Here is a 15,171-nt window from a genome sequence, read left to right as displayed (position 1 = left end):
GAGTTGTCAGATTTAGAGAAGAAAAAAAAAATGCCCATTTAAATTTAAATTTCAGAAAGATAATGAATATGCTTTTAGTGTAAGTATACCCTATGCAATATTTAAGACATACTCGGGAACTAGATGTGGCTCAAGAAATTGAACGTCTATGCACCATATAGGAGGTCCAGGGTTTGATGCCCAGGGCCTCCTGGGGAAGGCAAGCTGGCCTGTGTGGCAAGCTGGCCCACATGGAGTGCTGCCCCATGCAGGAGTGCTGCCCCACACAGGAGTGCTGGCCCATGCAGAAAGCTGGCTCAGCAAGATGACACAACAAAAAGAGACACAGAGGAGAGACCATAAGAGACTCAGCAGATCAGGGAGCTGAGGTGGCACAAGAGAATGATCACCTCCCTCCCACTCCAGAAGGTCCCAGAATTGGTTCCCAGAGCTGCCTAATGAGAATACAAGCGGACACAGAAGTACACACAGCAAATGGACACAGAGAACAGACAATGTGTGGGGGGTGATAAATAAATAAGTAAGTAAATAAATAAATAAATCTTTTTAAAAAAAGAGACATCCTAAAATGTAATTGTTTCTCTGAAACCCAAATTTATCTGGGCATCCTGTACTTTGGCAACGCTGCACAAAACAGACTCCGACATGTGAAGCTACCCTAAATGATAATTATGTAAATCCCAAGGACAAAAGTTGACCTTAACTATGTGAGTTTTTTACTCTCCAGGAAGTTCTGCCTAAGAGGTTTGCCCAATAGAGCCGCCTGGATGGCACTTCGGTACTTCAACAGAGGACGGACATCACTTCAAAAGCCGTTATCTATTCTGTCTGATTTAACCGTTACCTCATCCCAGTTCCTGATTTAAACCTTGCCAATCTGCTTCTTGTTGCTTGTGGTTAGGGCTCTCAGCCCCTAGGGATATCAGCTCCCAACTCAGCCAGGCACAAAACCCCCAACAGGCTTCTAAGTCCTAGCACTTCTTCATGGCTATTGCCTCAGTATAAGCAGGTTGGTTCAACTCCATGAACCATAGTTCCTAATCTTCAAAGATGGGGCATTTACTCCAGGATTTACTACTCCTCCAGACCCTAAGACCAAGCCTTTCTCGTCAGGATAATTGTTAAAAATCCCACAACAAATTCAGCATGATCAGCCTCAAGGCTGGCCAGTCCCTGACCATGTACCTCCTCAAATTTCACCTTCTCAGTGAAGAATTCCCTGACCACACAATTTCAAGTTGCATACACACCTCCCTCTAGGGCACTCTGTATCTCCTTCTCTACTTTATTTTTCTTGATAACACTTATCATTTTAAATATCTCGTATTTCACATATTCATCTTGTTTATTTTGCCTCTTCTCATTAGAATGTAAACTCCACAGGAGCAGAAAGTTTGCATATTTGTTCAGTAATTAAAGCAGTACCTGGTACAGGGTAGGCGCTCAAAAATATACTTTGGGATATTATACCCTTACTCTAATAGCTGTATTACTAGAAGAAAAGTAATTCTCTTGCTGTTCTGTCTGAGGACCGTACCTTGATTTCTTGCCCAGTGCCTCTGCAAGTCCAGCTCTGGAGTCCTGCCTTACTCCCCTATTAAGATGGCCCCTGGCCTAAGCCTTCAAGGAATGTGCATCCAACCCTAGACCTCAAAACCACACAGCCAGCTTTCTTGGACCTCAGCTGCCTGTCTATTTAAACTTCCCTCTTTCTCCCTGTCATGTGTCAATTAGGAAAGAGTCCCAGGTTTCTACTTGAGATCTTGAGATCAAAGCAACAGCATAGCAATGTGAAAAATTCTTCACTCCCAAGTGATGTGAAAAACATCCCACCTTTCTAGTCTCTGTGAGCTTTTCTCTATGTACACATGGCAGCCAGCTGTCCATCCATGCTAAGGTTTAATGAATCAGGCAAGTTTCTAGAACCTCACATGATTCACAACTTTCATACCAGAGGAATAAACTGTCTTTAAAATACAGACCTCCTGGCAAAGCAATAGAATGCACTTAAATATTTAGGTTATGTCAATGCCCCAAGAGCCTGTAAACAATCACCATTAGACAAATTAAAGCAAAGCTGATTAGATCTGACCTTCTCATCCTTCCATATCTCTTAATCGTAAGGATCATTGGCTGAATGTTTTATTTTGAGGAGTAAGACCCTTCTTGCCCTGAATTCCCTATGTTTATATACTGCAGGTATCATATTAGACAAAAGTCTTCAGGATACATTTTTATGAGGTCCTTCAGTATCACAAAGATCTTTGGCTACAAGAGAGACTAAATGGATCACACTAGGTTATTTTGGAAAATGAGATGTTATGAAAGATAACAAAAAACTCTAAAACATCTATCTAGATACTATCTAGAACTTTTCATTAAACATGTTCCAGGGAGTGGATGTAGCTCAAGTGGTTAAGCACCTGCTTCCCATGTATGAGGTCCCAGGTTTGATCCCCATACCTTCTAAAAACAAATATGAGCAATGAAAAACCAACTCTCATAGAAGAGCAGATGTAGCTCACTGGTTGATCACCCGCTTCCCATGTGTGAGGTCCTGTGTTCAATCTCCAATAACTCCCCAAAAATAAAAAGTCCTTAATCCACAGAAATTATGACATAGAAATTGCTAAGGCAACTTATATAATAATATAAATTTTGACTAATACAGAATTGCTAGAAGGCAAACTTTCAGACATTAACATTTATCTGAGGTTCTCTGGTTTTTTTTATTACTTCTACCAAAATCCCTATACAAAATTAAATTAGGCAAATGAAGAGGAAAGCAGGAGTGTGTTTCAAAATCAAAATAAAATCTAAAAAAAAATACACGAGGCAACTCTCCTTCCTACTAGGTATACCTAAATCATTGACAATGGAAATTGACACTTAAATATGACATCAGTAGAAGGTATGGTGGTGGGATGGTATATGGGAATCCTGTATTTTATGCATGATTTTTCTGTAAACCCACAACTTCTCTAATAATAAAAAAAATTACCAGTTATAAATACATGTTTGATTCCTTCACATTAACTTTAGGGAAACAATGATTCAAATGACCTTATACTTCTCATTATTAATCATAAAAGTTAGAAATAAGTGGAACAATATTTTACAGTACTGAATGACTAAACCCAAAATTCTATATCAAATGAAAATATTCTTCAGGAATGAAGGTGCAATAAAAATATTCCAAATGAAGAAATACTAAGATATTTCATAGCCAGAAGACCGTCTCCAAACAATTGCTAAAGGAAGGTACACAGACAGAAGGAAAATTATCCTAGAAGGCAACCTGGAACATCAAAAGAAAAAAAAAGAATAACAAAATGGTAAATAGCTTGAATTCTTTAAAATATGTTTGATGGTTGAAAACAAAAATTATAACATTGTGTTAATAATACAATGGTAAATGAGAACTCTATAGACATTTTCAGATTTTCTGATTTTTCTGAAAGCCTCCAACTTCTCTAATAAAAAATAATAAGAATTTTTAAAATTATAACATTAGCTCAGGGAGTTCACAATGTAAACCTATAGCATAAAGGGTGTTGACAAAGGAACTGATAAGTTGGTGAGGCTTTTACATTCCAAGTAAAGTGGTAAAATATTGAATAAATTGTATATACTGTGAAAAGTTAATAACTAATAATATATTTTAAAATCCCTAGAGCTATCACCAAAAAAAAAAAAGCCATACAAAGAGATATAGTAAAGTTCAGAAGAATAGATTGATCAAGACAGAATGCTAAAAAATGTTCCAATAACCCAAATGGGGCAAGAAGGAGAAAAAAGATATAAAGGCAAATACAAATTGAAAATAATACCAAAAGGGCTAAATTGTCCCTGTTGAACATAAGGTAAGAGACCTCCTCCTTCCTTCCATATCTTACTTAAATTTATATTAGAAAACTTTTTTCTCTGTCTGCTTTGAAAGTTATGTAAATCTTTCCTTTAAATGTTAGATAAGCCTCTTGCAAATCTCATCACTAAATAACTGCCCAAGAAAGGAGTCAATTCTTTGAAACATAATAAAGGAAGACATCACCCCTATTTCTCAATTTCCTGGGAAGAAATGAACATAACTTCCAAGGGCTTCCTCACTCCAAATTGTAAAATTACCTTGGAAATACCTTGGGAATGTGTTGTAATGTGTTGAGAATGGATTGTATCCACTTAGCCAGGTAAAAAGTTTTTGCAATTTTTTGCGGACTGCATGATGCATCATGTTCTGGTTTAATGCTAATTCAATAATAAAATTGTGGGGTTTTTTCTCTCTTATACCTTCATGGAGAGGTTTACTGGGTTGAAAGAAAACTATGTTTTTAATTATATTTCCCAAACTGATGGGGAAAAAGAAAAAAAGAAAGTACAGGCAGAAAACAATAAAAGAGTAGACTTAAATCCAAACATGTCAAATACATTAAATGTAAACAGTCTATACATGCTCATTAAAAATCACAGATTGTCAGAATGGATAAAAATAATGAGCTACCTACAGGCTGTGTTACCACAAGCATGCTCATTTCCAATAGAAGGGCCCTCCCGATCCAGCGCCACAAAGGAGAAACACGTCTCTCAGTGGGAAGGTAATTTCTTATGAATGCAAAAGATAGCAAATCGGGGAATCTCCCCAAAACCAGCTCTAAGTGAGAGTGGGAGCTAGGTATTTTGTAGGCAAGGAAAAGGGGTAGGGAAAAAGAGAAACGAGGGAAAAAATGAACAACAAGTGATGAGTTTAGAACTTCAAGGGGTCTTGTGGAGAGGGTACATGCAATTTCTCAGTCCTGTGTTGTCTCAAGTATGTTAAAGTTATTCCTGTTGTCCTGGTTTCAGTGATTTATCAGCCATCCTTAGATTTAGATGTTGGTGCTTCTGATGTTATTCTATGGTTTTGCTTTGAAATGTTATTTTATTCCTGTTATTCCTATAAGCAGAACTGGGAAGTTCTGGCTACTGCCCTTCTAGAAACTAAAAACAAAGAGTAAACTATTGAGATTAAATTAATAGGAAACTATCTCAGTTACATCTGGGAAGATCCAGAGCTGTTTAGGCCAAGGATTTTTTAGTAAGCATACTATCCAGCTATTAGCTGTCTACTGTAAAGTCACTTGAAATAAAATGACATAGGTAGATTGCAATCACTAATCAAGAGAAAGTTGGGAGTGGTTTTGTTAATATCCAACAGAGTCTACTTTAGAGCAAAGAAAATTACCAGGAATAAAGAAGAGTATCACCTATGTATAAAGGAGTAAATTAACCAAGAATACATAGCAATCCTACATATGTATGCATCTTGCAACAGAGTTTCAAAGTACATGAAACAAAAACTGACAGTACTGAGAAGAGATTTAGATAAATCCACAATTATGGTTGGATAAATTGACGCTCCTCTCTCAGTTAATAGAAGTTAGACAGAAACTTAGCAAGCATACAGACACTGAACAATGCTATTAACAAATTGGATATAATCAATAAAAACATTCCACATTAATAAACATTAAATAAAACATTAATAAAACATTCCACCCAACAACAGCACAACTTTTCAAGTATACATATAAGAAAGAAAGATTATGTCCTGGAATACAAAAAAAACCCTAGCACATTTAAAAGAAATGACATTATAGAAAGTATGTTCTCAAACCATAATGGAATTATAATGACAACAGAAATATAATAGGAAAAGCTACAAACCCTTAGAAATTAAGCAGATTAAACAGGACTTCTAAGTAATTTATGGGTCAAAGAAGTCATCTCAGGGAAATTAGAAAATATTTTAAACTAAACAAAAATGAAAATATTACATATCTGTGGAATACAGAAAATATTCCTTAGAGGGATATTTATAACATTACATGCTTATAAGAGAAAAAAAGAAAGGTCCCAAATCAATAACCTAAGCTTTCACCTTATGAAACTAGAAGAGGAAAGATAAACCCAAATTAAGTGGAAGGAAATAGTAAAGATAATTAAGTTAATGAAACTGAAGACAAATAAGCAGTGGAACCAAAACCTATCTCTTGGAGATAATCGATATAATTGATGAACCTCTAGCAATGTAACTGAGGGTTAAGAATTAACAAATAATTATGATTACTGAATCATTATATAGATACCTTTTTTATACTTTTTAAATTAAAGTTAATAGATCACAAAGAACATTACATTAAAAAACATAAAAAACAAACCATAAAAAACATAAGAGGTTCCCTTATACCCCACTCCCCAACCCCCACCCCATCATTTTTGTAAATTGTTTTTTTTTGAAGATATATACATCACACAAAAAAATGTTACATTAAAAAATGTAAGACGTTCCTGTATACCCCTCACCCCCATCACCCCACTCCTCCCACACCAACAACTTTCTCCACCATTGTAGCACACTCATTACACTGGGTGAACACATTCTGGAGCACTGCTGCACCAAATAGATAATAGTTTAACCTGTAGTTCACACTCTCCCCCAGTACATTCAGTAGGTTAAGGCGTTTATGAAGTCCAGCATCTGACCCTGTAATATCATTTAGGACAACTCAAAGTCCCAAAAATTCCCCCACATCACATCTCTTCTTCCCTCTCCCTGCCCTCAGTAATTTCTCCTGTGTGAAAAAGTACTGTGGTCACTTTCTCCTCCTCAAGGCTACAATTTCTTCCATTACTAGTCACAATAGTTTTACATAGAATATCACTAAGTCCATTCTAATCCATATTTTATTCCTCCATTCTGTGGACCCTGAGATGGTGATGTTCACTCCACCTCTAGATCAAGAGGGGGCTCAGATTCCATATGGACGATGGATGCAATTCCTCTGCTTGCAGTTGTTGGCACTCTTGATTCCCTGGTGTGGTGTTTGACCATCTTCACCTCCCTGTTAGCTGAACTGGGTGAGTCCAATGATCCAGAGAGTAGGAGTCACAACTCTGCTGATACCTTTTTAATTTCTAGCATATTTTAAAAGTAAATACCTGAAATTACTGAAACATTCTGAACTAGAATGCAGATACCTTGATCTCTGATAATGATTGTAAAACTACATAAGCTTTATCTTGTGATTCTAAAGACCTTACCCTCTCCGCCCCGTTCTGTACCCACCCACTATCCTGTATTACAACTTCAATCTTATGATCATCAGGCAGCCCGTTAATGTTAATGTTTATTAATGAAGGAAACTGAGCCAGCCTCACCCCAATTACTCATTAGCATAAATCTGCTAAATTTAGATATTATAAATTTATCAGAATTACCTCAGTTCAGGGCGACAGATTTTGGGCAATTAGGCTGTCTAACCTTGCTATGCACTGGCAATAAACTCTTTCTGTCTTTGAAACCATGGTGTCTCAGGATATGGTCTCTGAATTGTATTGGAAAAGGACCCATTTTTCTCAGCATCAGCAAGAACATAAGAAAAAACAGAAGACACTAATTATCACTATCAGGAAGGAAAGTGGGGATATGACTACTATTCAAAGAAATATAATTTCACCTTCTTTTGTTAAATAAACATCAGACTAATTCTTGTTCTTCCCATGGGCCCTTGTTCTTTCTTCAACAAAAAGGACAAGGATGCAAATGTTACAAGAATTTTATCCATGACATAAAGTTGTGGGTGCTGATTAGAAGTTACCTGTGTTTATATTCTTTATGTCAGAAACTTTTCCCTGGATTTTTACCGGAATTTTAAATTACACCACTAGCCAAAGTTCACCTCTTCAGCTCAAGCAACTCATTGCTTTGGCAATGCCAGATGTTCAGAGACCTTAGGGAATGATTTAAAGATTCTCAAAGATTTTTTCTTTCTCTGAAATGTCCTGACCATTGACTTATCATGACCTTTATCAAATTTTCAACACTGGAATAATTTATTTAGGTTAAAACAGTATGCCCTTAATTCTATTAAAATGAAAATATTTTCCTAGAAATTCACAGAATAATGCTTCTCCTTTTGCAGATAAGCAAATTCAGAAGAAAACTCAGAAAACAGGATGCAGAAAAGATCATTTTAAATCATTCAATAGAACATACCACAGTGGGATGCCCTAAGAATTTAACATGAGCATAAAGTTTCATAATATATAAAAAGAGCCATCACAGCAGGAGCTGAAGGTACATTAGAAACAACCAAACCTGCTTTAAAACATTGCTAGAGCTTGATTTGCTAATAGCTACACTGACCATTTTAACAGATAAGGGGGGGGGAAGTCAACCTGGTCCTCATTTAAAATTTGAAGTTAATAACCTATCTGACTGATAACATATTATTTTGGATTCTCTTTTTTCACCTGATTTTTTTCTTCTTTATTTTCTCTTTGAGGTTACATTAAAAAAATATGAGGTCTCCATATACCCCCCACCCCCCCTACCCCACTTCTCCCACATCAACTACCTCTTCCATCATCATGGCACATTCACTGCACCTGGTGAATACATTTTGGAGCACTGCTGCACCATATAGACAGTGATCTACATTGTATTCTACACTCTCCCCCATTCCACCCAGTGGGCCATGGCAGGACACACATGTCCAGCATCCATCCCTGCTGCCCCACCCAGGACAATTCCAAATTCTGAAAATGTGCCCACATCATATCTCTTCTTCCCTCTCCATACCATCAGCAGCTACCGTGGCCACTTGCTCCACACCAATATTACAATTGCTTCCCTTACTAATCACAAGAGTTCACCAGTAGAGCACCAGTAAGTCCACTCTAGTCTATACTCTATTCCTCCATCCTGTGGACCCTGGGATGGTTAAGTCCAGTCCCCCTCTCCATTAAGAGAGGGCTTAGATTCCACATGGATGATGGATGGAATTCTCCTGCTTGTAGTTGTAGGCAGTCTTGGCTCCCTGGTGTGGTGGTTGACCTTCTTCACCTCCCTCTTAGTTGGCCAGTATAAGTCCAATAAACCAGAGGGTAGGAGTTGCAAGTCTGCTGAGGCTCAGAGCCTGGCTGTCACATGGACAGTCCAGAGATTCAGGTCTCCTAAGTGTACACCAACCCCAGCGCCAACCACAGGTCCAGTAAAAGTTACAGAAGAGGCATGTGTAGAAAGGTCATATCTGAGTTCAACTCCATCACACTCAGGAACACAGATTCCAAAGTAGAGCCAACTGACATGGCCCTGAACTCCAGAGCCATCTGCCATGACCATAGAACCTGTGGGTCTCTGCAGCCTTCAGGAGAACCAGTACCTGGGTTTCTCTCTACTTTGGCTATTTCTGGTAACCTGCTGAGGCATGCATAAGCATTACCCCTCCGCTGATGTTTTAATATAGCCTCAGAAATTACCTATGAAATCTCTTTAGATCTATTCTGCAAAGGAGAAAAGGATCATAAAACTTGTTCAAAAGCAATATATAATTATGAGGTTGGTATCAAATAAACTTTGATATGAGTCCTAATCAGATACCATTATGCTAACCCTAAAGGCAACAGGGCCCTTTAAGGGAAGGGCCATGTCCTCTGAGTTCAGAAAAATGAAGAAAGGTAATAATGGGTCCAGTGAGACGGATATTCTTGGTATTAGCTATGCTGATGTCAACAACAACCAAAAAAAAAAAAAACCAGAGAAAAGATTAATATGAGCCTACAGGCACAGTCGACACAAAGAGAAGGAGACAGAAATAGATTAAGGCGTTCTGATGGCTATAAATCTGGCAATACAATCACAAATAGTCCTGAAGAATTAAAAAAGGGCCAAGGTAATTAATGAAATCAATTCTTCTGTAAGGAAACTCTCTAACTGATGGAAACTGGGCTGCATAACTAAGGAAAATACAAAAGAAGTATATGGATTTTTGAAAACCCTCAAGAAGAAATCCAGAACGAACACTTAGAAAAACTGATATGAACAAAAAGGGGTGAGGGGAGCATTTTCAGCAAAGCATTTTCAGCAAGTTGAGAACTAGAAGAAAACAAAGGAGGAAATGCACCAGTGCTTGGGACAGATGGTAAAATGTTAACAGACGCAGTGAGAAACAAAAACACTCCATTTTTCCTTTTCTCTACAATTCTTAAATTCTATTTCTTTCATCATTTCTATCAAGGAAAATTATCTTAAAACTGAGAAATATGAAACAAGTCTAAGGTAATTAAAGCCAAGGTAGGCAATGAATTGGATACAGAGAATTTATCTACCTTAAAAGAGCTTATACCTCTAAGTCCAAATGAAATATATTCCAACATACTAAAGGAATACACAGACTTGACTGCGCATCATGCAAAGTGAGAAAGTTGAAAAAAGAATGGCTAGAGATTATTGCCATTGTCAAAAGGAATGATAAAATTATAGTGGAAATACAATTCGGTGAGATAGTGATTAATTTCCAAGAAAATTCTATAATTGTTTATTAAATATATGAGGCTTAAAAGGAAAGTTGTAGCCAAAAGGAACCACCATAAATTTATTCAGGAAGAGATCATGAAAAACTAACTCCATTAGCTTTTGCAAAAATATATATATAGGAAAAAAAGCTACATAGAGAGGTTTTCCTAGAAATAAAAAGAGAGAAAAATGTTATATTTATACCTCAGAAAGAAATAGGTGAAAATCAATTTTAATATACTTGGGTCGAAATAATGTAGAAGTGTAATACCAATAGATATCAAATTAATGCAGGAAGGACTATGGTAAATTCATATTTTTAAATGACTAATACATGTTGGAAACTCTGTAAAGCAATTTCAAATTAATTATCTCATTTTCATAATATTATTTTTAAAGTACTCTGCCATTTATTGATTATAGTCTCTGGTCCTCAATTGCATTACTTTTTGATGGTGATAAGAATTCTTTCTCTGATCATCTTATCAGAATGTCAAGAGAAACAAATTAGAATGTAAGCTATTGTATTAATTAAATATTTAAGCATTATATAAGTGTAAGCTTAAAAGAGCAGTGAGTTTGTAACTGGTTCAAACAATGATTCTTAAGTAGTAGTGATTAGTAAGGGATATCAACTTGAGTGAGTTTTTCCTGCGGTGCTACATGACATTTTTTTCCCTGTCCTTTTCATCATTTTACTAAGCACCTGGATAAAGACAGATAAAATATTTATGGCTCAAATCCCATACCTAGGCATCATCTTAGTTTCCTCTCTTTCCATCACATCCTACATTCAAATTCCTTCACAAAATCAGAGTTATCTGCCCCAAACCATAGCCTCTGCATGCACTCTTCCTATCATCTCCAATACTACCACCCAGTCTAAGCCTCCATCTTCTCCTATCTAAGACTAACTGTCTTCTCTGATTACCTAACTTGACTCCCAAAGTCCACTCTTGTCCATACAGCAGTTAGAATGATCTTTCCAAGACATAAGTCACATTTGGTCACTCCCTCCTTGAAACCTTTCAATGGCTCTCCAATGTCCAAGAACAAAATACAAACTCAACCCAGTCTGCAAGTTGTCTTCCTCCTACTCAGACCTCACCTGGAACCCCAATCCTTTTGCTCACTGTATTCCAGACACACTGGCTTTCTTTCTTTCCCTTGTATACACCCAAAACTCACTTCTGCTGAACCCATCCCTACCTTAGGCTCTCCTCTCAAAATTTTGCATAAATACCTACTTCTAATAATTTAGTACTCAATTCAAACACTATTTCCTCCGAGGAATTTTCCTGGACCACCCGGCTTAAAGTGGTCCTCTTCTTGACTTCAGCATTCAATTGGCATTCACGCTAAAACATTTTCTAAATAATATTTGTCTATCTGTTGCTCATTGTTTATCTGGCTCTCCCACCAGTATAAGAATTTAAGAGCCCATAACAATAAGCACTTTATTCATTATCACCACTGTATCTCCACTGCCTAAACAATGCCTGACATTGAGGAGATACTCAATAAGTATCTTTGAGTGAATGAATGAACATAATCTCTGAAATGAAAAGGACATAAGAGTTACTCAGACCATGCAGGGCCCCTACCTCTGCCCAGCAAGTGGTCACTGGATCTTTTTTCTTATATTGTCTTTCACTCATTGAACCTCAGGTTCTTCATTTCATCTTGGAACAGTTCTGATAATGGGATACCCTACTTCCATTAAGATGAAATCTACTTTTTGTTTCCATCCATTAAGGTCATCAAAACCCAGCTCTCCCCATAGGTTTGTCATAACAACAGATCTAACCCCTTTTATTTTATTTTTTTGCCCTTATTCATCCCTCTAATATTACATTCAAAAAACATGAGGTCCCTACACACCCCCCACCCCCCTCACCCCACTCCCCCCACAGCAACACTCTCCTCCATCATCATGAGATATTCACTGCATTTGGTGAATACATCCCCGAGCACCGCTGCACCTCATGTTCAATGGTCCACATCATAGCCCACACTCTCCCACGTTCCATCCAGTGGGCCATGGGAGGACCTACAATGTCCGGTAATTGTCCCTGCAGCACCACCCAACCTTTCAACATTTACTTCTCCAGCTAAGCCATCCACTTCTTGCAAGTTTTACACAGGAGATAGAATTCAGAGACCCCTCACCATGATAGACACTCTCCCATGAACACAACTGGCATATAATAGGTAGATATTTGGACTGTTGCTATGTGGATTAGCACTGCCACCTCCCTCCCTCACAGAGACACAGACATGTGGATACTCTCCTCTCCCACTCCCACAGCAGATATTTCTAATCACTCCTGGCACTCTCTTTGGCTGGAATGGGACACATCTTTAAGCTCTCTCAATGCAACCTCTGAGCCACCCACTATTACCTGAGCAGAGTTGGCACTAAGAGGAAATTAAATTGCCATCTGTGTACTAGATATTGATACATTCCAAGATAATATAAAGTTTTGGCAATCATTTGATATGCTCGTCTTTCAGAGAGCCCACTAAAGTCCTTAAGTCCATCTTACCATGTGCTGCTGCTAGGCAACATCACTGCTTTTATGTGGAGTTTTTATTACTTTTGTTGCTTTTCTTGTTGTTGTTTATTTCTGGAATCAGATGCATAGGCTTATATTCAATCCTAATCAGTTAAGAAGTCATTTAATAAAGATGTAAAATACATTATTTTGCCCAATGTTCCATATTTATATTAAAAACAATATAATCTGCAAGCATTATAATGGAGAGGAGAAGAGCAAAAAGTCATTAAAAATTATAGCTGTACGTATGGGAAGAACTGAGGATTTGAGCTAAGGTCAAGCAAATTGTGAGTCAATAATGAAATATGCAAGGGGAAAAAATGAATGTATTCTTAGGCTGTATTAATGAAACAATATTATAAAAATAGGAATGACAGTCCTGCTGTAATGCCCTGCCATGTATTCAGTTCTGATGACAAAATCTTAAGGAGGATGTGCTAAGGATGTAAGCTAGAGTGACATTTCTGGTCACCACTCCATGTGGGTAACAGGTGAGAAAACTAAAGGCCTGATCCTGAAAAGAGAAGGCTCAGTACTCATGATAAAAGCATAAAAGTAAAAAATAAAAATAAGAAAAAAAAAACACTGCCTTGTGAAAATGGGATTAGATTAAGTCTAGGTATAGTGACATCACTAAAATCTTTGGAGATGGAAGCAAAAGTTCCTATTACAGCTTTTCTGTGTGCTCATAAGCAAATTACCTAAACTCTCTCTAGATGTTTCATTCATACATTCCTTCAACAAATACATGCAGAGCACTGTATAAGCTAAGTACTGTGACTTCACATTGAATAATTTATTCATAAACCCTGCCCTCCTGCAGACTATAGTCACATGGGGAGACAAAATTTAATCAATTAATAATTTGAAAAAAATACCTGCAAGTTGGATTTTGAGTGACCAATCAATAGTAGGAACTCAATGTATGCTGGTGTGCTATCCCTCCAGTGAGCAAAATCAAAACTGATTATTCAATTAATGCCATCTTGAAGTAGAAAGGGGAAGCCTTATAAAGGTGGTGAGTTTTCCATCAGTTAACTTTTCAATTAAAGGTTAATTAGAGGTCAATGATAATGTGGAAGAGATGCCTACATTGGCATCTCTTTCTAACATTTCTACATGATTTTCAACTATACTTTCTGTGGTCCTCTGAATTTCAGCTTTGTAAATAGTGAAAATCCTCACTCTTTTCCCAGGACCACAATGACTATTGAACAAAATAGAATACATCACTTAAAAACACACACACACATTGAAGTGAAGTAATATTCAATTTGGACAATTGGGCAACCACTTATTTGCACATAATTTACATGGCTATTCCCAAATCTGCTTAAACTCTAAAAACATTTAACTTTTAATAATAAATTCAGTGTGACTAGGGGAAAAATTGTAAATCCAATTATTCTTTCATTAACTCCAAAAACTTTCATTTTCTCATTCACTAAAAAATGATAGTGAGGGTAACACTGTGCACACTGTGGAAAGAATATCAAATATACTTGACCTTGCCTACTTGCATCTATTATAGTGCTACGTAAACTTCTGGGGGTCAAAAACTATTTGAAAATTTTATTTTAAAAAGTAGCAACTATGTAAAACATGAAGAGTTATTAGAAGTTATGTGACAATACCAGGTAGCAGTCATCAAAATTCAGATTATAGGACATTCTATAAAACAAATAATCCAGTTTCTCCAACAATTTAATGCCACAAGAAAGAGGGAGGGTGATTGTTACAAAATAAAGAGACATTAGATATTTACCAAATGGTGAAGTTGGTTTAAATCCTAATTTGAATAATCAAACTATAAAACCTAATAATCCAACTATAAAAGGACATATATGAGACAATTAGGGAGGTTTTAATATGGGCTGAGAATTAGATGAGTTTAAGGAATTATTGTTCATTTTGCTGTTTCCAATAAACTAGAAATTGGAGATGACACTAAGGTTTTTAAGGAAGAAAAGATGTGATAGCAGGTATTTGCTTTAAAATACTTCAGAAAAAAAGAGTGAAGGGAATTGTAAGACATGAGTTTCGAAGTGTTCACAATGGGCACCTGGAAATTTGCTACATTCTATTTTGATGTTGATTTGAAATTTTCCGTAATAAAAAGTGTTCTTGAGAGGATGCATTCCTTCCAGAAAAATTCACATATTCAAGCAAGTCGTATTCTGCATAAAATTTTAAGGAGTTCATATATCTGCTAAGCCTATTCCAATTTTTTTTAAAACCCTAATAGAGTGGGAGACAGAAAACATTTGAGTATAATTCAAG

The sequence above is a fragment of the Dasypus novemcinctus genome, chromosome 16, assembly GCF_030445035.2.
Source record: "Dasypus novemcinctus isolate mDasNov1 chromosome 16, mDasNov1.1.hap2, whole genome shotgun sequence".
Lineage (NCBI taxonomy): Eukaryota > Metazoa > Chordata > Mammalia > Cingulata > Dasypodidae > Dasypus > Dasypus novemcinctus.
Note: the sequence above shows the minus strand (reverse complement) of the source record.